General features: G+C 35.4%; 1 long non-coding RNA gene across 3 annotated transcripts in view; it reads left to right on the plus strand.

Moving 5' to 3' along the window:
- Positions 1-27,334, plus strand: part of LOC103101716 (uncharacterized) — a 216,881-nt gene that overhangs the window by 10,651 nt on the left and 178,896 nt on the right. Inside the window, exons 4-6 of one of the 3 annotated variants that reach the window (XR_008916069.1) lie at positions 419-588; positions 5,939-6,108; positions 10,352-10,507. This is a non-coding gene — a long non-coding RNA (uncharacterized LOC103101716). Of the gene's footprint in view, positions 1-418; positions 589-5,152; positions 5,257-5,938; positions 6,109-7,275; positions 7,351-10,351; positions 10,508-27,334 lie in introns of those variants that run through there. The other 2 variants (XR_008916070.1, XR_008916071.1) reach the window with 2 other exon arrangements.

Below are 27,334 nucleotides of genomic sequence, written 5' to 3' on the forward strand. Positions count from 1 at the left end.
ATGATAACAACAGGATAGAATTCTCTTTCTACAAGAGTTTGTAATCTTGTGGGTAGAGAAAATGTATTTGGATCACTCTAAGACTAACAAAAAGTGGTAAAAAAAAGATAAAAGGCACAACATGCTATGAGAAATTCCAGAGGAGAGACATGTTTTCAAGCAGTAGAGAATAGGAAAAATGTCTTAAGGGTTAGGGTTTTCTAGCTTTCACTCTCATGATAATTTCCTTAACATCAGCTATTTCCCAGTAGATGAGAAGATCCAAAGCTATCTTCTCTGCCATGGATTCAAGAGTCATAATAATTGTTAATATCAAAAATTTTTTCATGATAAATTGGAGCCATTGTCCAAATCATCATTGTATGATAATGAATTTATTGCTTCATGTTGGTAAAATTTTTTTCCTTTTTATTTCTAGGTAAAATGAATCAAATGGACAGTATGGTGGCACAGAGGACAGAGTGCCAGTCATTCCTATATCTATGTGAAGAAAACTTTAAATGGAATCTCAAAGAAAAATCAGACAGAACGGAAACAATAGGACAAGAGGATACCAGAATTCTTCATTTCATTCCATCAGATCATAAAGTAAGTGTAAACAGGCCAATTGGATAAGATTATTTATTATATGGTCAATAGAGCTTCAGATGTGGACTCTGAGGCTCTGGAATCAAATCTGAATTCTAAGATTTACTGCCTCAATGTGACCTGATGGAAAATATTCAACTTCTCTTGAATTCATTTTTCTTGACTGTTCAATGGGAAAACTTGAGTAGAATGCCTCTAATTGGGTGGAATATTTTTGTATTAAGCACTTCCTATGCATTAGTCTTTCAAGAAGTCAGTCAATTAGCATTTCTGGAGGACACTTTCCTTAAGAAACTCATATGGATAGGGGTGGGAGAGACAACATGGAAACCATTGTGTACTAGGTACCTAGTTGGCAGGGTGATAGAACACTGGGCTTAGAATCAGGAATACTCATCTTCGTGAGATGAAATCTCCTCAAACTCACTATGTTTATGACCCAGTGTAAGTCACTTTAATTCCATTTGCCTCTGTTTCTCCTCTCAAATGAGGTAAAGAAGGAAATGGGAAACCATTTTAGTATTTCTGTCATAAAACTGTGACTGCAAAAAATTGTGAGTTTCAAGACTGTGAATTTCCAAAACTGTAAAGATGATTTTTAGTGCCTTGATTTAAATAAAAAATAAGCGGTCGCCATGGGAAAAATTCCCAAATATGAAAATACCCAAGTCAGCTGGGTTTTATGGAGACTTTAATCACTCACCACAAGATTTGTCCCAAGCAAAACTCCAGTTCTTCACTGAAATCCTCAACTCCTGAACTGAGTTCAGAGAGTCAGCTCTGACTCTTGATCTCCAATTCAGCTACCAAAGCTGAATTAAGTTCAGAGAGAGAGAACAGCTCCTTTTAAAGAGAAATTTCTCTTATGTCACCTCCCCTAAATTTTCACATCTACCAATCACAGTAGATGTTTTCCACAGGACTGCCCATTCTTAATTCACATCCTCTTTTGTTATCACCTTCCCTGAGTAGACTAAAACTTCACACCTCTTGCTAAGCTTGCCCTTTATACTTGCTTGAACTTTTAGTGATTAATTTAACCTTTATAGGTACTTAGTACCCTTTTATATTAGATTTAAAAATAGACCTAGCTTAAGGGCTTTTGCCTCACTATAAGTATGAGTTGGGGACTTTTCATTGTTCAGTAAGGAGTTTACAACTTTATCTTCCCTTAGGGTATGCCTAGGTATGGGTGGAGTAATGTAAAGTTCTCAATACATTCCTGATTAAGTACCTGCATTGTTTTAAATGGGGAATAGCTTAATCAAATCTTCTGAAGTAGAGTCTGAAAAATTTTAAGATTCACAAAACCCCAAATAAGGAAACAAATGTTCAGCCATTACTGAACAAAAAAGCATATATGGATAGTATTTTCTGAGTGAAGGTACTAGCAGTGGGAATAATTAGGGATGGTTTCTTATAGGAGTTGGGATTTGCCTTATGTCTGGTAGAAGGGAAGGCAGAGAAGCTAGTAGTCCAAAACAAGGGGGCAGAATGTATCAAGAATGGGAAAAAGTCATGGAAAATTAACAGAGATGGGAGATGAAGTATATTGTGCACAGAATAAGAATTTTGATAATCCTCATTTATAAAATTTGTAGAGGGGAATGAAGTATATGGAAAGGTAGGTAAGTACCAAGTTGTCAAAGACAATAAGTCAAATAAAATCATTAAAATTTATTAGAGATTATTAAAGAAAGTTGGGTATCTTTGTGAGTATGCCTTAGATGATTTGACCTATATTGTAAAGAATAAAACTTTAAATAAAACAACACCTCACACCTATCAGATTGGCAAATAAGTTAGTAAAGAAAGTGGTAAATATTATTAGGATTGTGTCAAGATTGGGACATTAAAGCATTGTTCAAGGAATTTTGAAATCATCTAACTCTTCTGAGGAGAACTTGGAACTTTGCGTAAAGGACTATAAGTCTGTGAGCCAAGAAAAGGGAACAGAAGACTATTGCAATAGTCCAGTTTTGAGATAATATGTCCTGTTGCAGTACCTGTGCAGTGTGAGTAGAGAGCAGGAAGAAAAGCAGCATTGGAAAAGTAAGGCATTGAGAATGATACTGAGGATAGGAGCTTGAGTGATTTGGCCCAATTTGGTTCCCTTGAAAATAACAGGAAATTCAAAAAAGATTCAGGTTGATGAGTTAGGGAGAGATAATGAGCTTTGTTTTGGCCTTGGTGAGTTTGAGTTGACATGTCCTGAATATGAAAATTTAAGATGTGTAAAAAGCAGTTGTTGATGAGGACTTATTGGTCAGGAGTGAAGTTAGAGCTGGGTAAATAGTTCCAAAATTCATCTCTATTGAGATGATATATGAAACTGTTGGTGCTGATAAGATTAACGAAGTCAAATAGTATAGAGGTAGAAAAAAAGGTGATGTGGGTCTCTAGAGCTGTGCCAGACACTTTTTAAAATTTGTAGCAGGAAATAAAGTATATGTAAATAGGAGATGTCAGAAAATTCCAAGTTACCAGGGAATTCATTGATTAAAAATTTTAATATTTATTAGAAATCACTAAATAAGACTGTGTGTCTTTGTGTTTGTGTATATATATATATTTTTGAAGGAACACATATTTTTTAGAAGATATGTTTATTAAAACAACACTGAGGTACCACCACACACCTACCAAATTGGCCAATGAGGTAGTCAAAGAAAATGGTAAATGATAGAAATGTGTCAAGATTGGAACACTGAGGAATTGTTCATGGAATTTTGAACTCTGAGGAGAACTTGAAACTTTGCCCAAAGGACTATAAACCTGTGAGACAAAGATATAGAACAGAAGACTATCTCAATAGTCCAGCTTTGAGATAATATGTCCTGTTGCAGTACCTGGGCAGTGTGAGTAGAGAGCAGGAGTAGAGCATTTTTATAAGAGATGTGTAAGAAATGACTAAACCTGCAAATAGACATTGTATATGTAATGTCAATATAAGTAAGGATTTGAGAATGATTCTGTGAATGGGAGCTTGAGCAGTTTGGAAGAAGGTGGTTCCCTTAATAGTCACAGAGAATTTAAAAAAAAGATGAAGTTTGATGAGTTAGGGTGAGATAATGAATTTTGTTTTGACCGTATTGGGCTTGAGTTGATAGCTGTTGAATATGAAAATTCAAGATGTCTAAAAGGCAGCTGCTCATGAGGAACTAGATGTCAGGAGAGAAGTTCAGGCTGGATATATAGATTCCAAAATAATTTCTAAAGAGTTGATCATTGAATCTGTGGGGGCTGATTAGATTAATGAGGCAAAACAGTATTGAACTAGAAAAAAATCTAAGACCTGGGTTTCTAGAGCCATGTTTGATACTTTTTGTTAATTTGTAGAGGGGAATAATTTCTATGAAAACAGGAAAGCTAACAAAGCATGAAGTTACCAGGAAATTTATAGTTTAAAAAATTTATTATTCATTAGAAATCATTAATGAAGACTTGTGTTTCTTTGTGTTTTTGTGTGTGCATATTTTATTTGAAGTAATGTAAATTTTTAAGGAGAAAGGCTTACTTAAAACAATACTGAGGTACAACCTTACCTGTATCAGATTGGTCAATATGGTAGTCAAGGAAACTAATAAATGATGATAGGAATGTTTCGAGATTGGAACACTGAGGTATTGTTGGAATTTTGAAGTCATCCAAACATTATGAAGAGAACTTTGGTCTTTACCTAAAGGGTTATAAATCTGTATTCCAAGGAAAGGGAACAGAAGACAATCTCAATAGTCCAGCTTTGAGATAATATGTGCTTTAGAAGAACTTTGGTGAGTAGAGAGGAATAGAGCATGTTTACAAGAGATGTGAAGAAAATTACTAACCCTGGCAATAGACTTTGGAAGTATAAGGTCAATACAAATAAGGATTTGAGAATAATACTGAGTATGGGAACTTAAGTAATTTGGCACAAAGTGGTTCCCTTGACAGTAACAGAATTAAAAAAAAGATGAAGGTTGACAAGGTAGGGAGAGATAATGAGTTTTGTTTTCAACAAGGTGAATTTGAGTTGATATGTCTTGAATATGAAAATTGAAGATGTGTATAAGGTGATGATGACCTGGTGGTCAGGAGAGAAGTAAGAGCTGGAGAAATAGATCCAAAAATAATCTCCAGAGAAGATGATCATTTAATCTGTTGGGGTGATAAGATTATCCTGGCAAAGCACTATAGAGCTAGAGAAAAAGATGATTTGAGACTCTAGAGCCATGTTGGAGACATTTTGGCAATGTCTGAGTGGAATAATTTATATGAAAACAGGAAAATACAAAGTTGCCAGGGACTTTATATTTAAAAAAAATTAATATTTCTTAGAAATCATTAAATAAAGCTCAGTGTTTTTGTGTTTCTGTATTTTTTATTTTTATGAATGTATATATTTAAGAAAATAGGTTTAATGAAAAGAACCCTGAGATACCACCTCTCACCTATCAGTTTGTCTAATATGGTAGTCAAAGAAAGTGGCAAATGTTGATAGGAATGTGTCAAGATTGGAACACTAAGGCATTGTAGTTGGAATTTTGAAGTCATTCAAACATTCTGAAGAGAATTTGGAACTTTGCCCAAAGGGCTATATATAAATCTGTGAGCCAAGGAAAGCTAATAGAAGACTATCACAATAGTCCAGCTTTCAGCTAATATGACCTGTTTCAGAACGTTGGCTGTGTGAGTAGTGAGAAGAAGCAGAGCATGTATATAAGAAATGTGAATGAAATGACTAATCTTGGCATTAGACTTTGGACATGTAAAGTCAATATAAGTAAAGAGTTGAGAATGATAGTGAGGATGAGTGGCTTGGCACAAAAAGATGACTGAATATCCACCATGAGTAGCTACAAAGTCCCTTTTACCTTTTACTCTTGGATGCTATCAACCCCTTTTCTAAGTAGTCTTCAATTCCATTTTTCTGGCATCCATTTATCAGAAGCCCTGTATTAGGTCTGAGTGGATATGGTATCAACAGGATAGAGTTCCTGTTCTGTAAGAGTTTGTAGTCTTGTGGGTAGAGAAAATGTATTTGGATCACTCTAAGACTAACACAAAGTGATTTTAAAAAAGAGCAGAGTCACAAAATGCTATGAGAAATTCCATAGGAGAGAGATTTTTTTCAAGCAATGGAGAATAGGAAAAATGTCTTAAGTGTTAGAGTTTTCTAGCCTTAACATCAGCTATTTCCTGGTGGCTGGGAAGGTCCAAAGCGGTCTTCTCTGCCATGGATTCAAGAGTCATAACAATTGTTAATATCCACATTTTTTAATGATAACTGGAGCTATTGTCCAAATCATCCTCCTACTATTATGTATTCATTGCTTCATATTGGTAAAATTTTTTTCCTTTTTATTTCTAGGTAAAACAAATCAGTTAGAGAGTGAGGTGGCATAAAGGACAGAGTGCCAATCACTCCTATATTTATGCAAAGAAAACTTTAGATGGAATCACAGAGAATCAGACAGAACGGAAAGGACGGGACAACAAGAGGAAACCACAATTCATCATTTCATTCCATCAGATCATAAAGTAAGTCTACTCAGGCCAATTAAATAAGATATTTCATTATATGATCAAAAGATCTTCAGATGTGGTCTCTGAGGCTCTGGGATCAATTCTCAATTCTAAGATTTACTGCCTCAGTGTGACCTTAAGGAAAATATTCTTCCTTTGAATTCATTTATCCTGACTGCTCAATGAGAAAGCTTGAGTAGAATGTCCCTAATTGGGTGGGATATTTTTGTATTAAGCACTTCCTATGTATTGGTCTTCAAGAAGTCAATGACTGAGCATTTCTGGAGGAAATTTATATTAAGGAGCTCATATGGTAGGGGTGGGAGAGACAACATGGAAACCATTGTGTACTAGGCGGCTAGTTGGCAGAGTGATAGAACATTGGACTTAGAATCCGGAATACTCATCTTCATGAGTTGAAATCTCTTTAAACACACTTTGTGTGTGACCCAGTGTAAGTCACTTTAATTCCATTTGCCTCTGTTGCTCCTCTCAAATGAAGTAAAGAAGGAAATGACAAACCACTCTAGTATTTCTGCCATGAAATCCCAAATGGCTAAACAAATGTTCAGTCATGACTGAACAACAAAGCATATATGGATGGTATTTTCTGAGTGAAGGTACTAGCATTGGGAATAATTAGGGATGGTTTCTTATAGGAGTTGGGATTGGCTTTAAGTCTGGTAGAAAAGAAGGCAAGAAAGCTAGTAGTTCAAAAAGAGGGGGCAGAATGTACTAGGCATGGGAAAAAGTCATGGAAAATTAACAGATGGTAGGTGAAGTATATTGTGCACAGAATAAGAATTTTGATAATCCTTATTTATAGAATTTGTAGAGGGGTATGAAGTATATGAAATCTGGAAAGGTAGGCAAGTACCAAGTTGTCAAAGACAATAAGTCAAATAAAACTGAAATTATTAAAAAAATGTTGGGTGTCTTTGTATTTGTGAGTATGTCTTAGATGAATTGACCTATATTTTTAAGAAAATAACTTTAAATAAAACACTGAGGTATCATCTCATACCTGTCAGATTGGTAAATATGTCAGTAAAGAAAATGATAAATATTGTTAGGATTGTGTCAAGATTGGAACATTAAGGCATTATTCATGGAATTTTGAGCTCATCTTAACCTTCTGAGGAGAACTTGGAACTTTGCCCAAAGGGCTATAAATCTGTGAGCCAAGGAAAGGGAACAGAAGACTATCTTAATAGTCCTGCTTTGAGATAATATGTCCTGTTGCATTACCTTGGCAGTGTGAGTAGAGAGAAGCAGTAGAGCATTTACAAGATATGTATAAGAAATTACTAAACTTAAACTTACATATAGATTTTGTATATATATATATATATATATATATAGTCAATATAAGTAAGGAGTTGAGAAGGATACTGTGGATGGGAGCTTGAGTGATTTGGAAGAAGGTGATTCCCTTGATAATAGCAGAGAATTTAAAAAAAGATGAAGTTTGATGAGATAGGGGTGATATAATGGATTTTGTTTTGGCAATGGTGTGTTTGAGTTGATATCTTTTGAATATGAAAATTTAGGATGTCTAAAAGGCAATTGTTCATGAGGAAATAGACGTCAGGAGAGAAGTTCAGGCTGGATAGATAGATTCCAAAATCATCTCAACAGAGATGATCATTGAGTCTGTTGGGGCTGATTAGATTAAATAGGCAAAACAGAATTGAGTTAGAAAAAACCAAGACCATGAACTCTAAAGCCATGTTTGACACTTTTTGTTAATTTGTAGAGGGGAATAATTAGAAGAAAACAGTAAAGCTAACAAAGTATGAATTCGCCAGGGGTTTTATAGTTAAAAATTTAATATTCATTAGAAATCATTAAAGAAGACACATTAAAGGGTGTCTGGGTTTGTGTGTGTATGTTTTATAATTGAAGGAAAGTATAACTTTAAGAAGATAGGTTTATTTAAAACAACTCTTAGCGATCACCCTTTTTGGATTGGCCTATATAGTATTCAAAGAGGCTACTAAATGTTGGTAGTAATGTCAAGATTGGAATACCGAGGCATTCTTGTTGGAATTTTGAAGTCATCCAAACATTCTGAAGAGAACTTGGAACTTTGCCAAAGCGTTATAAATCTTTGAGTCAGGAAAGAGAATAGAAGACAATCTCAATAGTCCAGCTTTTAGCTAATATGTCCTTTTGAAGAACTTTGGAAGTGTGAGTAGAGAGGAGTAGAGCATGTTTAGAAGAGGTGTGAAGGAAATGTCTAAATGTAGCAATAGACTTTGGAAATGTAAGGTCAATACAAGTAAGGAGTTGAGAATGATACTGAGGATAGGAGCTTGAGTAATTTGGAACAAAGTGGTTCCCTTGACAGTAACAGAGAATTCAAAAAAGATGAAGGTTGATGAGGGAGGTTGAGATAATGGGTTTTGTTTACAACAAGGTAAGTTTGAGTGAGGAGGTAGGCTCCAATAATGATTTTTATTTTGGACATGTTGAGTTTGAGTTGATATGTCCTGAATAATAAAATTTAAGATGTGTATAAGGCAGTTGGTGATGAGGACCTAGTGATCAGGAGAAAAGTTAGAGATGGATGAATAGATCCATAAATCATCTCCAGAAGAGATGATCATTGAAATCTGTGGGTGTGATAAGATTATCCTGGCAAAGCAGAATAGATCTAGACAAAAACATGACTTGGGACTCCAGTGACATTTTAGAGACTTTTGATAATTTGTAGAGGAGAATAATTTATATGAAAACCTGACAATTAGGAAAGTACAAAGTTTCTAGGGACTTTATAGTTTAACAAAATTTAATATTTATTAGAAATCTTTAAAGAAGGCTTTGTGTTTTGTGTTTGTGTTCATATTTTTATTTTTAGGAATACATATTTTTATGAAAATTGATTTGTTTAAAACAACTCTGAGATACCATCTCACAGCTATCAGTTTGTGTAATATGATAGTCATAGAAAGTGGCAAGTGTTGATAGGAATGTGTCAAGATTGGAACACTGTGGCATTGTTGTTGGAATTTTGAAGTCATTCAAACATTCTGAAGGGAATTTGGAACTTTGCCCAAAGGGCTATATATAATTCTGTGAGCCAAGGAAAGCTAATAGAAGACAATCACAATAGTCCAGCTTTCAGCTAATATGACCTGTTTCAGAACGTTGGTCCTGTGAGTAGTGAGAAGTAGCGCATGTATAGAAGAAATGTGAATGAAATGATTGATCTTGGCATTAGACTTTGGATATGTAAGGTGAATATAAGTAAAGAGTTGAGAATGATAGTGAGGATGGGAGCATGAGTGGTTTGGCACAAGTTGAATCCCTTGACAGTAGATGAGAATCCAAAAAAGATGAAGGTAGTTGAGGTAGGGAGCGATAATGAGTATTATTTTGTACATAGTCAGTTTGGGTTGATATCTCCTGATTATGAAAATTTAAGATGTCTAAAAGGCAGTTGGTGATGAGGAACTATAACTCTGGAAAGAAATAAGGGCTGGATAGATAGATAAAAAAACTTATTCATAGAGATGATCATTGAATCTTTGTGGTCTGATTAGATTAACAAAGCAACACTTCACAGAGGGAGGGGGTAATATGACCTGGACCTCTATGGTCCTCTCAGAAACCTTTGGCTCACTGCTGTAACCTGGGTGAAGATCCAATAAGAGAGACTGAGGAGAGGTCAAATGTGTAAAAGATGATGGAATAGCGACCATGAGCACCTGCAAAGTCTCTTTTAATTTTACTCACGGATACTATCAACCTCTTTTGGAAGTAGTCTTCAATTCCCTTTTACTGGCATCCATTTACCAGAAGCCCTGTTTTAGGTCTGGGTGCATATGATATGAATAGGATAGAGTTCCTGTTCTGTAAGAGTTTGTAGTCTTGTGGGTAGAGAAAATGTATTTGGATCACTCTAAGAATAACAAAAGGTTATAAAAAAAGAGGAGAGGAACATAATGCTATGAGAAATTCCAAAGGAGAGTGATGTTTCCAAGCAGTGGAGAATAGGAAAAATGTCTTAATGGTTAGGGCTTTCTAACTTTCTTTCATGATAATTTCCTTAATATCAGCTATTTCCCTGTAGCCTGGAAGGTCCCTTTAAAGCTGTCATCTCTGCCATGGATTCAAGAGTTGTAACAATTGTCAATATCAAAATTATTTGTCATGATATAGAGCTATTATCCAAGTCATCATTATACTATTATATATTTATTGCTTCATGGTGGTAAATTTTTTTTCCTTTTTATTTCTATGTAAAACAAATCAGATGAATGGTGTTATGGCACAGAGGACAGAGTGCCAATCACTCCTATATTTATGCAAAGAAAACTTTAGATGGAGTCACAAAGAATCAGACAGAACAGAAATGACGGGACAACAAGAGGAAACAGGAATTCATCATTTTATTGCATCAGATCATAATGTAAGTTTACAAAGGCCAATTGAATAAGATATTTTAGTATATGTTCAAAAGAGCTTCAGTTTTGGTCTCAGAGGCTCTGGGATCAAATCTCAATTCTAAGATTTACTCCCTCAATGTGAACTTAAGGAAAATATTCAATTTCTCTTGAATTCATTTTTATTGACTGTTCAATGAGAAAGCTTGAGTGGAATGTCCCTAATTGGGTTGGATATTTTTGTATTAAGCACCTTCTATATATTAGTCATTCAAGAAGTCAGTCAATCAGCATTTCTGGAGTACCTTAAGGAGCTCACATGGTAGGGGTGGGAGAGACAATTTGGAATCCATTGTGTACTAGGCAGCTAGCTAGTTGGCAGGGTTATAGAACACTGGGCTTAGAATCAGAAATACTCATTTTCATGCATTGAAATCTCCTCAAACGCACTAGGTTTGTGACCTCAAGTGAGTCACTTTTATTCCGTTTGCCTCTGTTGCTCCTCTGCAATGATGTAAAGAAGGAAATGGCAAGCCATTCTAATATTTCTGCTATGACACCCCATTGCCTCAATATATAAATATAAGATGTCATAAAGGCATTTGGTCACGAGGAACTAGATGTCAGGAGAGAATTTCAGGCTTGATGAATAGATAACAAAATCACCTCTAAAGAGATGATTATTGAATCTGTTTTGGCAGATTAGATTAATAAGAAAAAACAGAATTGAGTTAGAAAAAAACCAAGACCTTGACTCTAGACCTGTGTTTGACACGTTTTTTTTTTAAATTTGTATATGGGAATAATATCTAACAAAACAGGAAAGCTAAGAAAGTTCTAAGCTCCTAGGGACTTTATAGTTAAAATTTAATATACAATAGCAAAAATTAAAGAAGGCTCTATGTCTTGGCATTTATGTGTGTATGTTTTATATTTGAAGGAAAGTATATTTTTAAGAAGATAGGTTTATTTCAAACATCACTTAGGGACCTTTCCCCCTCATCTATATAAGATTGGCAAAAAAGATTGGCAAATATGATAGTCAAGAAAATGGTCCATGCTTGTGGTAATGTGTCAACATTGAAACACTCTGGCATTGTTGTGGGAATTTTGAAGTCATCCAAATATCTGAAGAGAACTTGGAACTTTGCCCAAAGGACTATAAGTCTTAGGGCCAAGGAAATGAATTAGAAGAGTATCACAGCAGTCAATCTAGGAGATAGTATGTCCGGTGGTAGTACATTCGCAGTGTGAGTAGAGAGCAGGATTAGAGCAGTATTACAAGATATGTGTAAGAAATGACTCTAACTGTGATATAGACATTGTATAAATGAAGATTAATATGAGGGTGGGGTTGAGAATCACACAGTGGATGGGAGCTTGAGTGATTTTGAAGAAGGTGGTTCCCTTGATTGTTGGTAAGAATTTAAAAAAAGTTGAAGTTTGATGAGGTAGGTAGAGATAATGAGTTTTATTTAGGCCATGGTTAGCTTGAGTTGATATGGACTCACAATGTAAATATAGGATGTCTAAACGGCATTTGGATTTGAGGAACTAGATATCAGAGGAGTAGATCTAGCTGATTAAATGTATTTCAAAATCTCTTCTAAAGAGATGATCATTGAATATGTTGGGGTTTATTAGATTAATCAGCAAGGAGAATTGAGGTAGAAAAAACCAAGTCCTTGACTCTAGAGCTATATTTGTCACTTTTTGTTAATTTGTATATTCCTAAGAGAAAAGGACAGATAACAAAAGCTCGAAATTGCCTGTGACATTATAGAAAAAAATTGGATATTGATTAAAAATCATTAAAGGAGGCCTAGTGTTTCTTTGCATTGGTGTGTCTAAGCTTTATATTTGAAGGATATTCTATTTTTAAGAAGATAGGTCCATTTAAAGAACAGAGTTGGTCTAAATCACCTATATCAGATTGGCCAACGTGTTAGTCAACGAAACTGGTTGATGTTGGTTACTGTGTCAGGATTGGAACCCTGAGGCATTATTGTTGGAATTTTAAAGTCATCTCAACATTCTGTAGAGAATTTGGAACTTTGCCCAAAGTAGTATAAGTCTTTGAGCCAGGGAAACGAATCAGAAGAGTATCGCAACAGTCCAGCTTGGAGATAGTATGTCCTGTGGCAGTACCTTGGCAGTGTGAGTAGAGAGCAGGATTAGAGCAGTATTACAAGATATGTGTAAGAAATGACTCTAACTGGGATATAGACATTGTATAAATGAAGATTAATATGAGGGTGGGGTTATGAATCACACTGTGGATGGGAGCTTGAGTGATTTTGAAGAAGGTGGTTCCAATGATTGTTGGTGAGAATTTAAAAAAGTTGAAGTTTGATGAGAAAGGTAGAGATAATGAGTTTTATTTAGGCCATGGTTAGCTTGAGATGATATGGACTCACAATGTAAATATAGGATGTCTAAACGGCATTTGGTTTTGAGGAACTAGATATCAGAGGAGTAGAACTACCTGATTAAATGTATTTAAAAATATCTTTTAAAGAGATGATCATTGAATATGTTGGGCCTCATTAGATTAATCAGCAAGGAGAATTGAGGTAGAAAAAACCATGTCCTTGACTCTAGAGCTATATTTGTCACTTTTTGTTAATTTGTATATTCCTGAGAGAAAAGGACAGATAACAAAAGCTCGAAATTGCCTGTGACATTATAGAATAAAATTGCATATTGATTAAAAATCATTAAAGGAGGCCTAGTGTTTCTTTGCATTGGTGTGTCTAAGCTTTATATTTGAAGGATATTCTATTTTTAAGAAGATAGGTCCATTTAAAGAACAGAGTTGGTCTAAATCACCTATATCAGATTGGCCAACATGTTAGTCAACGAAACTGGTTGATGTTGGTTACTCTGTCAGGATTGGAACCCTGAGGCATTATTGTTGGAATTATGAAGGCATCTCAACATTCTGTAGAGAATTTGGAACTTTGCCCAAAGTAGTATAAGTCTTTGAGCCAGGGAAACGAAAAAGAAGAGTATCGCAACAGTCCAGCTTGGAGATAGTATGTCCTGTGGCAGTACCTTGGCAGTGTGAGTAGAGAGCAGGATTAGAGCAGTATTACAAGATATGTGTAAGAAATGACTCTAACTGGTATATAGACATTGTATAAATGAAGATTAATATGAGGGTGGGGTTGAGAATCACACTGTGGATTGGAGCTTGAGTTATTTTGAAGAAGGTGGTTCCCATGATAGTAGGTGAGAATTTAAAAAGAGTTGAAGTTTGATGAGGAAGGTAGAGATAATGAGTTTTATTTAGACCATGGTTAGCTTGAATTCATATGGACTCACAATGTAAATATAGGATGTCTAAAAGGCATTTGGTCATGAGGAACTAGATATCAGAGGAGTAGATCTAGCTGATTAAATGGATTTCAAAATTTCCTCTAAAGAGATGATCATTGAACATGTTGGGGCTTATAAGATTAATCAGAAAGGAGAAGTGAGGTATAAAAAACCATGTCCTTGACTCTAGAGCTATGTTTGTCCCTTTTTGTTAATTTGTATATTCCTAAGAGAAAAGGACAGATAACAAAAGCTTGAAATTGCCTGTGACATTATAGAAAAAAATTGGATAGTGATTAAAAATCATTAAAGGAGGCCTAGTGTTTCTTTGCATTGGTATGTCTAAGCTTTGTATTTGAAGGATAGTTTATTTTGAAGAAGATCGGTCCATTTAAAGAACAGAGTTGGTCTAAATCACCTATATCAGATTGGCCAACATGATAGTCAACGAAACTGGTTGATGTTGGTTACTGTGTCAAGATTGGAACCCTGAGGCATTATTGTTGGAATTTTAAAGTCATCTCAACATTCTGTAGAGAATTTGGAACTTTGCCCAAAGTAGTATAAGTCTTTGAGCCAGGGAAACGAATCAGAAGAGTATCACAACAGTCCAGCTTAGAGATAGTATGTCCTGTGGCAGTACCTTGGCAGTGTGAGTAGAGAGCAGGATTAGAGCAGTATTACAAGATATGTGTAAGAAATGACTCTAACTGGGATATAGACATTGTATAAATGAAGATTAATATGAGGGTGGGGTTGAGAATCACACTGTGGATGGGAGCTTGAGTGATTTTGAAGAAGGTGGTTCCCTTGATAATAGGTGAGAATTTAAAAAGAGTTGAAGTTTGATGAGGAAGGTAGAGATAATGAGTTTTATTTAGGCCACGGTTAGCTTGAGTTGATATGGACTCACAATGTAAATATAGGATGTCTAAAAGGCATTTGGTCATGAGGAACAGGATATAAGAGGAGTAGATCTACCTGATTAAATGTATTTCAAAATCTCTTCTAAAGAGATGATCATTGAATATGTTGGGTAGTATTAGATTAATCAGCAAGGAGAATTGAGGTAGAAAAAACCATGTCCTTGACTCTAGAGCTATATTTGTCACTTTTTGTTAATTTGTATATTCCTAAGAGAAAAGGACAGATAACAAAAGCTCGAAATTTCCTGTGACATTATAGAAAAAAATTGGATATTGATTAAAAATCATTAAAGGAGGCCTAGTGTTTCTTTGCATTGGTGTGTCTAAGCTTTATATTTGAAAGATAGTCTATTTTTAAGAAGATAGGTCCATTTAAAGAACAGAGTTGGTCTAAATCACCTATATCAGATTGGCCAACGTGTTAGTCAACGAAACTGGTCGATGTTGGTTACTGTGTCAAGATTGGAACCCTGAGGCATTATTGTTGGAATTTTAAAGTCATCTCAACAATCTGTAGAGAATTTGGAACTTTGCCCAAAGTAGTATAAGTCTTTGAGCCAGGGAAACGAATCAGAAGAGTATCACAACAGTCCAGCTTGAAGATAGTATGTCCTGTGGCAGTACCTTGGCAGTGTGAGTAGAGAGCAGGATTAGAGCAGTATTACAAGATATGTGTAAGAAATGACTCTAACTGGGATATAGACATTGTATAAATGAAGATTAATAGGAGGGGGGGGTTGAGAATCACACTGTGGATGGGAGCTTGAGTGATTTTGAAGGTGGTTCCCTTGATAATAAGTGACAATTTAAAAAGAGTTGAAGTTTGATGAGGAAGGTAGAGATAATGAGTTTTATTTAGGCCATGGTTAGCTTGAGTCCATATGGACTCACAATGTAAATATAGGTTGTCTAAAAGGCATTTGGTCATGAGGAACTAGATATCAGAGGAGTAGATCTACCTGATTAAATGTATTTCAAAATCTCTTCTAAAGAGATGATCATTGAATATGTGGGGGCTAATTAGATTAATCAGCAAGGAGAATTGAGGTAGAAAAAACCATGTCCTTGACTCTAGAGCTATATTTGTCACTTTTTGTTAATTTGTATATTCCTGAGAGAAAAGGACATATAAGAAAAGCTCGAAATTTCCTGTGACATTATAGAAAAAAATTGGATATTGATTAAAAATCATTAAAGGAGGCCTAGTGTTTCTTTGCATTGGTGTGTCTAAGCTTTATATTTGAAGGATAGTCTATTTTTAAGAAGATAGGTCCATTTAAAGAACAGAGTTGGTCTAAATCACCTATATCAGATTGGCCCACATGTTAGTCAACGAAACTGGTTGATGTTGGTTACTGTGTCAAGATTGGAACCCTGAGGCATTATTGTTGGAATTATGAAGTCATCTCAACATTTTGTAGAAAATTTGGAACTTTGCCCAAAGTAGTATAAGTCTTTGAGCCAGGGAAACGAATCAGAAGAGTATCGCAACAGTCCAGCTTGGAGATAGTATGTCCTGTGGCGTAACTTGGCAGTGTGAGTAGAGAGCAGGATTAGAGCAGTATTACAAGATATGTGTAAGAAATGACTCTAACTGGGATATAGACATTGTATAAATGAAGATTAATAGGAGGGTGGGGTTGAGAATCACACTGTGGATGGGAGCTTGAGTGATTTGGAAGAAGGTGGTTCCCTTGATTGTTGGTGAGAATTTAAAAAGAGTTGAAGTTTGATGAGGAAGGTAGAGATAATGAGTTTTATTTAGGCCATGGTTAGCTTGAGTTGATATGGACTCACAATGTAAATATAGGATGTCTAAAAGGCATTTGGTCATGAGGAACTAGATATCAGAGGAGTAGATCTACCTGATTAAATGTATTTCAAAATCTCTTCTAAAGAGATGATCATTGAATATGTTGGGGCTTATTAGATTAATCAGCAAGGAGAATTGAGGTAGAAAAAACCATGTCCTTGACTCCAGAGCTATATTTGTCACTTTTTGTTAATTTGTATATTCCTAAGAGAAAAGGACAGATAACAAAAGCTCGAAATTGCCTGTGACATTATAGAAAAAAATTGGATATTGATTAAAAATCATTAAAGGAGGCCTAGTGTTTCTTTGCATTGATGTGTCTAAGCTTTATATTTGAAGAATAGTCAATTTTTAAGAAGATAGGTCCATTTAAAGAACAGAGTTGGTCTAAATCACCTATATCAGATTGGCCAACGTGTTAGTCAACGAAACTGGTTGATGTTGGTTACTGTGTCAAGATTGAAACCCTGAGGCATTATTGTTGGAATTTTAAAGTCATCTCAACATTCTGTAGAGAATTTGGAACTTTTCCAAAGTAGTATAAGTCTTAGAGCCAGGGAAACGAATCAGAAGAGTATCGCAACAGTCCAGCTTGGAGATAGTATGTCCTGTGGCAGTACCTTGGCAGTGTGAGTAGAGAGCAGGATTAGAGCAGTATTACAAGATATGTGTAAGAAATGACTCTAACTGGGATATAGACATTGTATAAATGAAGATTAATATGAGGGTGGGGTTATGAATCACACTGTGGATGGGAGCTTGAGTGATTTTGAAGAAGTTGGTTCCCTTGATAATAGGTGAGAATTTAAAAAGAGTTGAAGATTGATGAGGAAGGTAGAGATAATGAGTTTTATTTAGGCCATGGTTAGCTTGAGTTGATATGGACTCACAGTGTAAATATAGGATGTCTAAAAGGCATTTGGTCATGAGGAACAGGATATAAGAGGAGTAGATCTAGCTGATTAAATGGATTTAAAAATCTCCTCTAAAGAGATGATCATTGAACATGTTTGGGAGTATTAGATTAATCAGCAAGGAGAATTGAGGTAGAAAAAACCAAGTCCTTGACTCTAGAGCTATGTTTGTCACTTTTTGTTAGTTTGTATATTCCTAAGAAAAAAGGACAGGTAACAAAAGCTCGAAATTGCCTGTGACATTATAGAAAAAAATTGGATATTGATTAAAAATCATTAAAGGAGGCCTAGTGTTTCTTTGCATTGATGTGTCTAAGCTTTATTTTTGAATGATAGTCTATTTTTAAGAAGATAGGTCCATTTAAAGAACAGAGTTGGTCTAAATCACCTATATCAGATTGGCCAACGTGTTAGTCAACGAAACTGGTAGATGTTGGTTACTGTGTCAAGATTGGAACCCTGAGGCATTATTGTTGGAATTTTAAAGTCATCTCAACATTCTGTAGAGAATTTGGAACATTGCCCAAAGTAGTATAAGTCTTTGAGCCAGGGAAACGAATCAGAAGAGTATCGCAACAGTCCAGCTTGGAGATAGTATGTCCTGTGGCAGTACCTTGGCAGTGTGAGTAGAGAGCAGGATTAGAGCAGTATTACAAGATATGTGTAAGAAATGACTCTAACTGGGATATAGACAATGTATAAATGAAGATTAATATGAGGGTGGGGTTGAGAATCACACTGTGGATGGGAACTTGAGTGATTTTGAAGGTGGTTTCCTTGATAATGAGTGAGAATTTAAAAAGAGTTGAAGTTTGATGAGGAAGGTAGAGATAATGAGTTTTATTTAGGCCATGGTTAGCTTGAGTTGATATGGACTCACAATGAAAATATAGGATGTCTAAAAGGCATTTGGTCATGAGGAACTAGATGTCAGAGGAGTAGATCTAGTTGATTAAATGGATTTAAAAATCTCCTCTAAAGAGATGATCATTGAACATGTTGGGGAGTATTAGATTAATCAGCAAGGAGAATTGAGGTAGAAAAAACCAAGTCTTTGACTCTAGAGCTATGTTTGTCACTTTTTGTTAGTTTGTATATTCCTAAGAGAAAAGGACAGATAACAAAAGCTCAAAATTGCCAGTGACATTATAGAAAAAAATTGGATATTGATTAAAAATCATTAAAGGAGGGCTAGTGTTTCTTTGAATTGGTGTGTCTAAGCTTTAAATTTGAAGGATAGCCTATTTTTAAAAGTTGGTCCATTTAAAGAACAGAGTTGGTCTAAATCACCTTTATCAGATTGGCCAACGTGTTATTCAACGAAACTGGTTGATGTTGGTTACTGTGTCAAGATTGGAACCCTGAGGCATTATTGTTGGAATTTTAAAGTCATCTCAACAATCTGTAGAGAATTTGGAACTTTGCCCAAAGTTGTATAAGTCTTTAAGCCAGGGAAACGAATCAGAAGAGTATCACAACAGTCCAGCTTGGAGATAGTATGTCCTGTGGCAGTACCTTGGCAGTGTGAGTAGAGAGCAGGATTAGAGCAGTATTACAAGATATGTGTAAGAAATGACTCTAACTGGTATATAGACATTGCATAAATGAAGATTAATATGAGGGTGGGGTTGGGAATCACACTGTGGATGGGAGGTTGAGTGATTTTGAAGAAGGTGGTTCCCTTGATTGTTGGTGAAAATTTAAAAAAAGTTGAAGTTTGATGAGGAAGGTAGAGATAATGAGTTTTATTTAGGCCATGGTTAGCTTGAGTTGAAATGGACTCACAATGTAAATATAGGATGTCTAAATGGCATTTGGTTTTGAGGAACTAGATATCAGAGGAGTAGATCTAGCTGATTAAATGGATTTAAAAATCTTCTCTAAAGAGATGATCATTGAATATGTTGGGGCTTATTAGATTAATCAGCAAGGAGAATTGAGGTAGAAAAAACCAAGTCCTTGACTCTAGAGCTATGTTTGTCACTTTTTGTTAGTTTGTATATTCCTAAGAAAAAAGGACAGATAACAAAAGCTCGAAATTGCAAGTGACATTATAGAAAAAAATTGGATATTGATTAAAAATCATTAAAGGAGGCCTAGTGTTTCTTTGCATTGGTGTGTCTAAGCTTTATATTTGAAGGATAGTCTATTTTAAGAAGATAGGTCCATTTAAAGAACAGAGTTGGTCTAAATCACCTATATCAGATTGGCCAACGTGTTAGTCAACGAAACTGGTTGATGTTGGTTACTGTGTCAAGATTGAAACCCTGAGGCATTATTGTTGGAATTTTAAAGTCATCTCAACATTCTGTAGAGAATTTGGAACTTTGCCCAAAGTAGTATAAGTCTTTGAGCCAGGGAAACGAATCAGAAGAGTATCGCAACAGTCCAGCTTGGAGATAGTATGTCCTGTGGCAGTACCTTGGCAGTGTGAGTAGAGAGCAGGATTAGAGCAGTATTACAAGATATGTGTAAGAAATGACTCTAACTGGGATATAGACATTGTATAAATGAAGATTAATATGAGGGTGGGGTTATGAATCACACTGTGGTTGGGAGCTTGAGTGATTTTGAAGAAGTTGGTTCCCTTGATAATAGGTGAGAATTTAAAAAGAGTTGAAGTTTGATGAGGAAGGTAGAGATAATGAGTTTTATTTAGGCCATGGTTAGCTTGAGTTGATATGGACTCACAATGTAAATATAGGATGTCTAAAAGGCATTTGGTCATGAGGAACTAGATATCAGAGGAGTAGATCTACCTGATTAAATGTATTTCAAAATCTCTTCTAAAGAGATGATCATTGAATATGTTGGGGCTTATTAGATTAATCAGCAAGGAGAATTGAGGTAGAAAAAACCATGTCCTTGACTCCAGAGCTATATTTGTCACTTTTTGTTAATTTGTATATTCCTAAGAGAAAAGGACAGATAACAAAAGCTCGAAATTGCCTGTGACATTATAGAAAAAAATTGGATATTGATTAAAAATCATTAAAGGAGGCCTAGTGTTTCTTTGCATTGATGTGTCTAAGCTTTATATTTGAAGAATAGTCAATTTTTAAGAAGATAGGTCCATTTAAAGAACAGAGTTGGTCTAAATCACCTATATCAGATTGGCCAACGTGTTAGTCAACGAAACTGGTTGATGTTGGTTACTGTGTCAAGATTGAAACCCTGAGGCATTATTGTTGGAATTTTAAAGTCATCTCAACATTCTGTAGAGAATTTGGAACTTTTCCAAAGTAGTATAAGTCTTTGAGCCAGGGAAACGAATCAGAAGAGTATTGCAACCGTCCAGCTTGGAGATAGTATGTCCTGTGGCATTACCTTGGCAGTGTGAGTAGAGAGCAGGATTAGAGCAGTATTACAAGATATGTGTAAGAAATGACTCTAACTGGGATATAGACATTGTATAAATGAAGATTAATATGAGGGTGGGGTTATGAATCACACTGTGGATGGGAGCTTGAGTGATTTTGAAGAAGTTGGTTCCCTTGATAATAGGTGAGAATTTAAAAAGAGTTGAAGTTTGATGAGGAAGGTAGAGATAATGAGTTTTATTTAGGCCATGGTTAGCTTGAGTTGATATGGACTCACAGTGTAAATATAGGATGTCTAAAAGGCATTTGGTCATGAGGAACAGGATATAAGAGGAGTAGATCTACCTGATTAAATGTATTTCAAAATCTCTTCTAAAGAGATGATCATTGAATATGTTGGGGCTTATTAGATTAATCATCAAGGAGAATTGAGGTAGAAAAAAACATGTCCTTGACTCTAGAGCTATATTTATCACTTTTTGTTAATTTGTATATTCCTAAGAGAAAAGGACAGATAACAAAAGCTCGAAATTGCCTGTGACATTATAGAAAAAAATTGGATATTGATTAAAAATCATTAAAGGAGGCCTAGTGTTTCTTTGCATTGGTGTGTCTAAGCTTTGTGTTTGAAGGATAGTCTATTTTGAAGAAGATCTGTCTATTTAAAGAACAGAGTTGGTCTAAATCACCTATATCAGATTGGCCAACGTGTTAGTCAACGAAACTGGTTGATGTTGGTTACTGTGTCAAGATTGGAACCCTGAGGCATTATTGTTGGAATTTTAAAGTCATCTCAACAATCTGTAGAGAATTTGGAACTTTGCCCAAAGTTGTATAAGTCTTTGAGCCAGGGAAACGAATCAGAAGAGTATCACAACCGTCCAGCTTGGAGATAATATGTCCTGTGGCAGTATCTTGGCAGTGTGAGTAGAGAGCAGGATTAGAGCAGTATTACAAGATATGTGTAAGAAATGACTCTAACTGGGATATAGACATTTGATAAATGAAGATTAATATGAGGGTGGGGTTGAGAATCACACTGTGGATGGGAGCTTGAGTGATTTTGAAGGTGGTTCCCTTGATAATAAGTGAGAATTTAAAAAGAGTTGAAGTTTGATGAGGAAGGTAGACATAATGAGTTTTATTTAGGCCATGGTTGGATTGAGTTGATATGGACTCACAATGAAAATATAGGATGTCTAAAAGGCATTTGGTCATGAGGAACTAGATATCAGAGGAGTAGATCTAGCTGATTAAATGGATTTAAAAATCTTCTCTAAAGAGATGATCATTGAACATGGTGGGGAGTATTAGATTAATCAGCAAGGAGAATTGAGGTAGAAAAAACCAAGTCCTTGACTCTAGAGCTATGTTTGTCACTTTTTGTTAGTTTGTATATTCCTAAGAAAAAAGGACAGATAACAAAAGTTCGAAATTGCCAGTGACATTATAGAAAAAAATTGGATATTGATTAAAAATCATTAAAGGAGGCCTAGTGTTTCTTTGCATTGGTGTGTCTAAGCTTTATTTTTGAAGGATAGTCTATTTTTAAGAAGATAGGTCCATTTAAAGAACAGAGTTGTTCTAAATCACCTATATCAGATTGGCCAACGTGTTAGTCAACGAAACTGGTTGATGTTGGTTACTGTGTCAAGATTGGAACCCTGAGGCATTATTGTTGGAATTTTAAAGTCATCTCAACATTCTGTAGAGAATTTGGAACTTTGCCCAAAGTAGTATAAGTTTTTGAGCCAGGGAAACGAATCAGAAGAGTATCACAACAGTCCAGCTTGGAGATAATATGTCCTGTGGCAGTGTCTTGGCAGTGTGAGTAGAGAGCAGGATTAGAGCAGTATTACAAGATATGTGTAAGAAATGACTCTAACTGGGATATAGACATTTGATAAATGAAGATTAATATGAGGGTGGGGTTGAGAATCACACTGTGGATGGGAGCTTGAGTGATTTTGAAGTAGGTGGTTCCCTTGATTGTTGTTGAGAATTTAAAAAAAGTTGAAGTTTGATGAGGAAGGTAGAGATAATGAGTTTTATTTAGGCCATGGTTAGCTTGAGTTGATATGGACTCACAATGAAAATATAGGATGTCTAAAAGGCATTTGTTCATGAGGAACTAGATATCAGAGGAGTAGATCTAGCTGATTAAATGTATTTAAAAATCTCTTTTAAAGAGATGATCATGGAATATGTTGGGACTCATTAGATTAATCAGCAAGGAGAATTGAGGTAGAAAAAACTATGTCCTTGACTCTAGAGCTATATTTGTCACTTTTTGTTAATTTGTATATTCCTGAGAGAAAAGGACATATAAGAAAAGCTCGAAATTTCCTGTGACATTATAGAAAAAAATTGGATATTGATTAAAAATCATTAAAGGAGGCCTAGTGTTTCTTTGCATTGGTGTGTCTAAGCTTTATATTTGAAGGATAGTCTATTTTTAAGAAGATAGGTACATTTAAAGAACAGAGTTGGTCTAAATCACCTATATCAGATTGGCCCACATGTTAGTCAACGAAACTGGTTGATGTTGGTTACTGTGTCAAGATTGGAACCCTGAGGCATTATTGTTGGAATTATAAAGTCATCTCAACATTCTGTAGAGTGTTTGGAACTTTGCCCAAAGTAGTATAAGTCTTTGAGCCAGGGAAACGAATCAGAAGAGTATCGCAGCAGTCCAGCTTGGAGATAGTATGTCCTGTGGCAGTACCTTGGCAGTGTGAGTAGAGAGCAGGATTAGAGCAGTATTACAATTTATGTGTAAGAAATGACTCTAACTGGTATATAGAAATTGTATAAATGAAGATTAATATGAGGGTGGGGTTGAGAATCACACTGTGGATGGGAGCTTGAGTGATTTTGAAGAAGGTGGTTCCCTTGATTTTTGGTGAGAATTTAAAAAGAGTTGAAGTTTGATGAGGAAGGTAGAGATAATGAGTTTTATTTAGGCCATGGTTAGCTTGAGTTGATATGGACTCACAATGTAAATATAGGATGTCTAAACGGCATTTGGTTTTGAGGAACTAGATATCAGAGGAGTAGATCTATCTGATTAAATGGATTTAAAAATCTTCTCTAAAGAGATGATCATTGAACATGTTGGGGAGTATTAGATTAATCAGCAAGGAGAATTGAGGTAGAAAAAACCAAGTCCTTCACTCTAGAGCTATGTTTGTAACTTTTTGTTAGTTTGTATATTCCTAAGAAAAAAGGACAGATAACAAAAGCTCGAAATTGCCTGTGACATTATAGAAAAAAATTGGATATTGATTAAAAATCATTAAAGGAGGCCTAGTGTTTCTTTGCATTGGTGTGTCTAAGCTTTATATTTGAAGGATAGTCTATTTTAAGAAGATAGGTCCATTTAAAGAACAGAGTTGGTCTAAATCGCCTATATCAGATTGGCCAACATGATAGTCAACGAAACTGGTTGATGTTGGTTACTGTGTCAAGATTGGAACTCTGAGGCATTATTGTTGGAATTTTAAAGTCATCTCAACATTCTGTAGAGAATTTGGAACTTTGCCCAAAGTAGTATAAGTCTTTGAGCCAGGGAAACGAATCAGAAAACTATCGCAACAGTCCAGCTTGGAGATAGTATGTCCTCTGGCAGTCCCTTGGCAGTGTGAGTAGAGAGCAGGATTAGAGCAGTATTACAAAATATGTGTAAGAAATGACTCTAACTGGTATATAGACATTGTATAAATGAAGATTAATATGAGGGTGGGGTTGAGAATCACACTGTGGATCGGAGATTGAGTGATTTTGAATGTGGTTCCCTTGATAATAAGTGAGAATTTAAAAAGAGTTGAAGTTTGATGAGGAAGGTAGACATAATGAGTTTTATTTAGGCCATGGTTGGATTGAGTTGATATGGACTCACAATGAAAATATAGGATGTCTAAAAGGCATTTGGTCATGAGGAACTAGATGTCAGAGGAGTAGATCTAGCTGATTAAATGGATTTAAAAATCTCCTCTAAAGAGATGATCATTGAACATGTTGGGGAGTATTAGATTAATCAGCAAGGAGAATTGAGGTAGAAAAAACCAAGTCCTTAACTCTAGAGCTATGTTTGTCACTTTTTGTTAGTTTGTATATTCCTAAGAAAAAAGGACAGGTAACAAAAGCTCGAAATTGCCAGTGACATTATAGAAAAAAATTGGATATTGATTAAAAATCATTAAAGGAGGCCTAGTGTTTCTTTGCATTGGTGTGTCTAAGCTTTATATTTGAAGGATAGTCTATTTTAAGAAGATGGGTCCATTTAAAGAACAGAGTTGGTCTAAATCACCTATATCAGATTGGCCAACATGATAGTCAACGAAACTGGTTGATGTTGGTTACTGTGTCAAGATTGGAACCCTGAGGCATTATTGTTGGAACTTTAAAGTCATCTCAACATTTTGTAGAGAATTTGGAACTTTGCCCAAAGTAGTATAAGTCTTTGAGCCAGGGAAACGAATCAGAAGAGTATCGCAACAGTCCAGTTTGGAGATAGTATGTCCTGGGGCAGTACCTTGGCAGTGTGAGTAGATAGCAGGATTAGAGCAGTATCACATGATATGTGTAAGAAATGACTCTAACTGGTATATAGACATTGTATAAATGAAGATTAATATGAGGGTGGGGTTATGAATCACACTGTGGATGGGAGCTTGAGTGATTTTGAAGAAGTTGGTTCCCTTGATAATAGGTGAGAATTTAAAAAGAGTTGAAGTTTGATGAGGAAGTTAGAGATAATGAGTTTTATTTAGGCCATGGTTAGCTTGAGTTGATATGGACTCACAGTGTAAATATAGGATGTCTAAAAGGCATTTGGTCATGAGGAACAGGATATAAGAGGAGTAGATCTACCTGATTAAATGTATTTCAAAATCTCTTCTAAAGAGATGATCATTGAATATGTTGGGGCTTATTAGATTAATCATCAAGGAGAATTGAGGTAGAAAAAACCATGTCCTTGACTCTAGAGCTATATTTATCACTTTTTGTTAATTTGTATATTCCTAAGAGAAAAGGACAGATAACAAAAGCTCGAAATTTCCTGTGACATTATAGAAAAAAATTGGATATTGATTAAAAATCATTAAAGGAGGCCTAGTGTTTCTTTGCATTGGTGTGTCTAAGCTTTGTGTTTGAAGGATAGTCTATTTTGAAGAAGATCTGTCTATTTAAAGAACAGAGTTGGTCTAAATCACCTATATCAGATTGGCCAACGTGTTAGTCAACGAAACTGGTTGATGTTGGTTACTGTGTCAAGATTGGAACCCTGAGGCATTATTGTTGGAATTTTAAAGTCATCTCAACAATCTGTAGAGAATTTGGAACTTTGCCCAAAGTTGTATAAGTCTTTGAGCCAGGGAAACGAATCAGAAGAGTATCACAACAGTCCAGCTTGGAGATAATATGTCCTGTGGCAGTATCTTGGCAGTGTGAGTAGAGAGCAGGATTAGAGCAGTATTACAAGATATGTGTAAGAAATGACTCTAACTGGGATATAGCCATTTGGTAAATGAAGATTAATATGAGGGTGGGGTTGAGAATCACACTGTGGATGGGAGCTTGAGTGATTTTGAAGGTGGTTCCCTTGATAATAAGTGAGAATTTAAAAAGAGTTGAAGTTTGATGAGGAAGGTAGACATAATGAGTTTTATTTAGGCCATGGTTGGATTGAGTTGATATGGACTCACAATGAAAATATAGGATGTCTAAAAGGCATTTGGTCATGAGGAACTAGATATCAGAGGAGTAGATCTAGCTGATTAAATGGATTTAAAAATCTTCTCTAAAGAGATGATCATTGAACATGTTGGGGAGTATTAGATTAATCAGCAAGGAGAATTGAGGTAGAAAAAACCAAGTCCTTGACTCTAGAGCTATGTTTGTCACTTTTTGTTAGTTTGTATATTCCTAAGAAAAAAGGACAGATAACAAAAGTTCGAAATTGCCAGTGACATTATAGAAAAAAATTGGATATTGATTAAAAATCATTAAAGGAGGCCTAGTGTTTCTTTGCATTTGTGTGTCTAAGCTTTATTTTTGAAGGATAGTCTATTTTTAAGAAGATAGGTCCATTTAAGGAACAGAGTTGTTCTAAATCACCTATATCAGATTGGCCAACGTGTTAGTCAACGAAACTGGTTGATGTTGGTTACTGTGTCAAGATTGGAACCCTGAGGCATTATTGTTGGAATTTTAAAGTCATCTCAACATTCTGTAGAGAATTTGGAACTTTGCCCAAAGTAGTATATGTCTTTGAGCCAGGGAAACGAATCAGAAGAGTATCACAACAGTCCAGCTTGGAGATAATATGTCCTGTGGCAGTATCTTGGCAGTGTGAGTAGAGAGCAGGATTAGAGCAGTATTACAAGATATGTGTAAGAAATGACTCTAACTGGGATATAGACATTTGATAAATGAAGATTAATATGAGGGTGGGGTTGAGAATCACACTGTGGATGGGAGCTTGAGTGATTTTGAAGAAGGTGGTTCCCTTGATTGTTGTTGAGAATTTAAAAAAAGTTGAAGTTTGATGAGGAAGGTA

This window comes from Monodelphis domestica, chromosome 2 (assembly GCF_027887165.1).
Source record: "Monodelphis domestica isolate mMonDom1 chromosome 2, mMonDom1.pri, whole genome shotgun sequence".
In the NCBI taxonomy this organism is placed as follows: Eukaryota; Metazoa; Chordata; class Mammalia; order Didelphimorphia; family Didelphidae; genus Monodelphis; species Monodelphis domestica.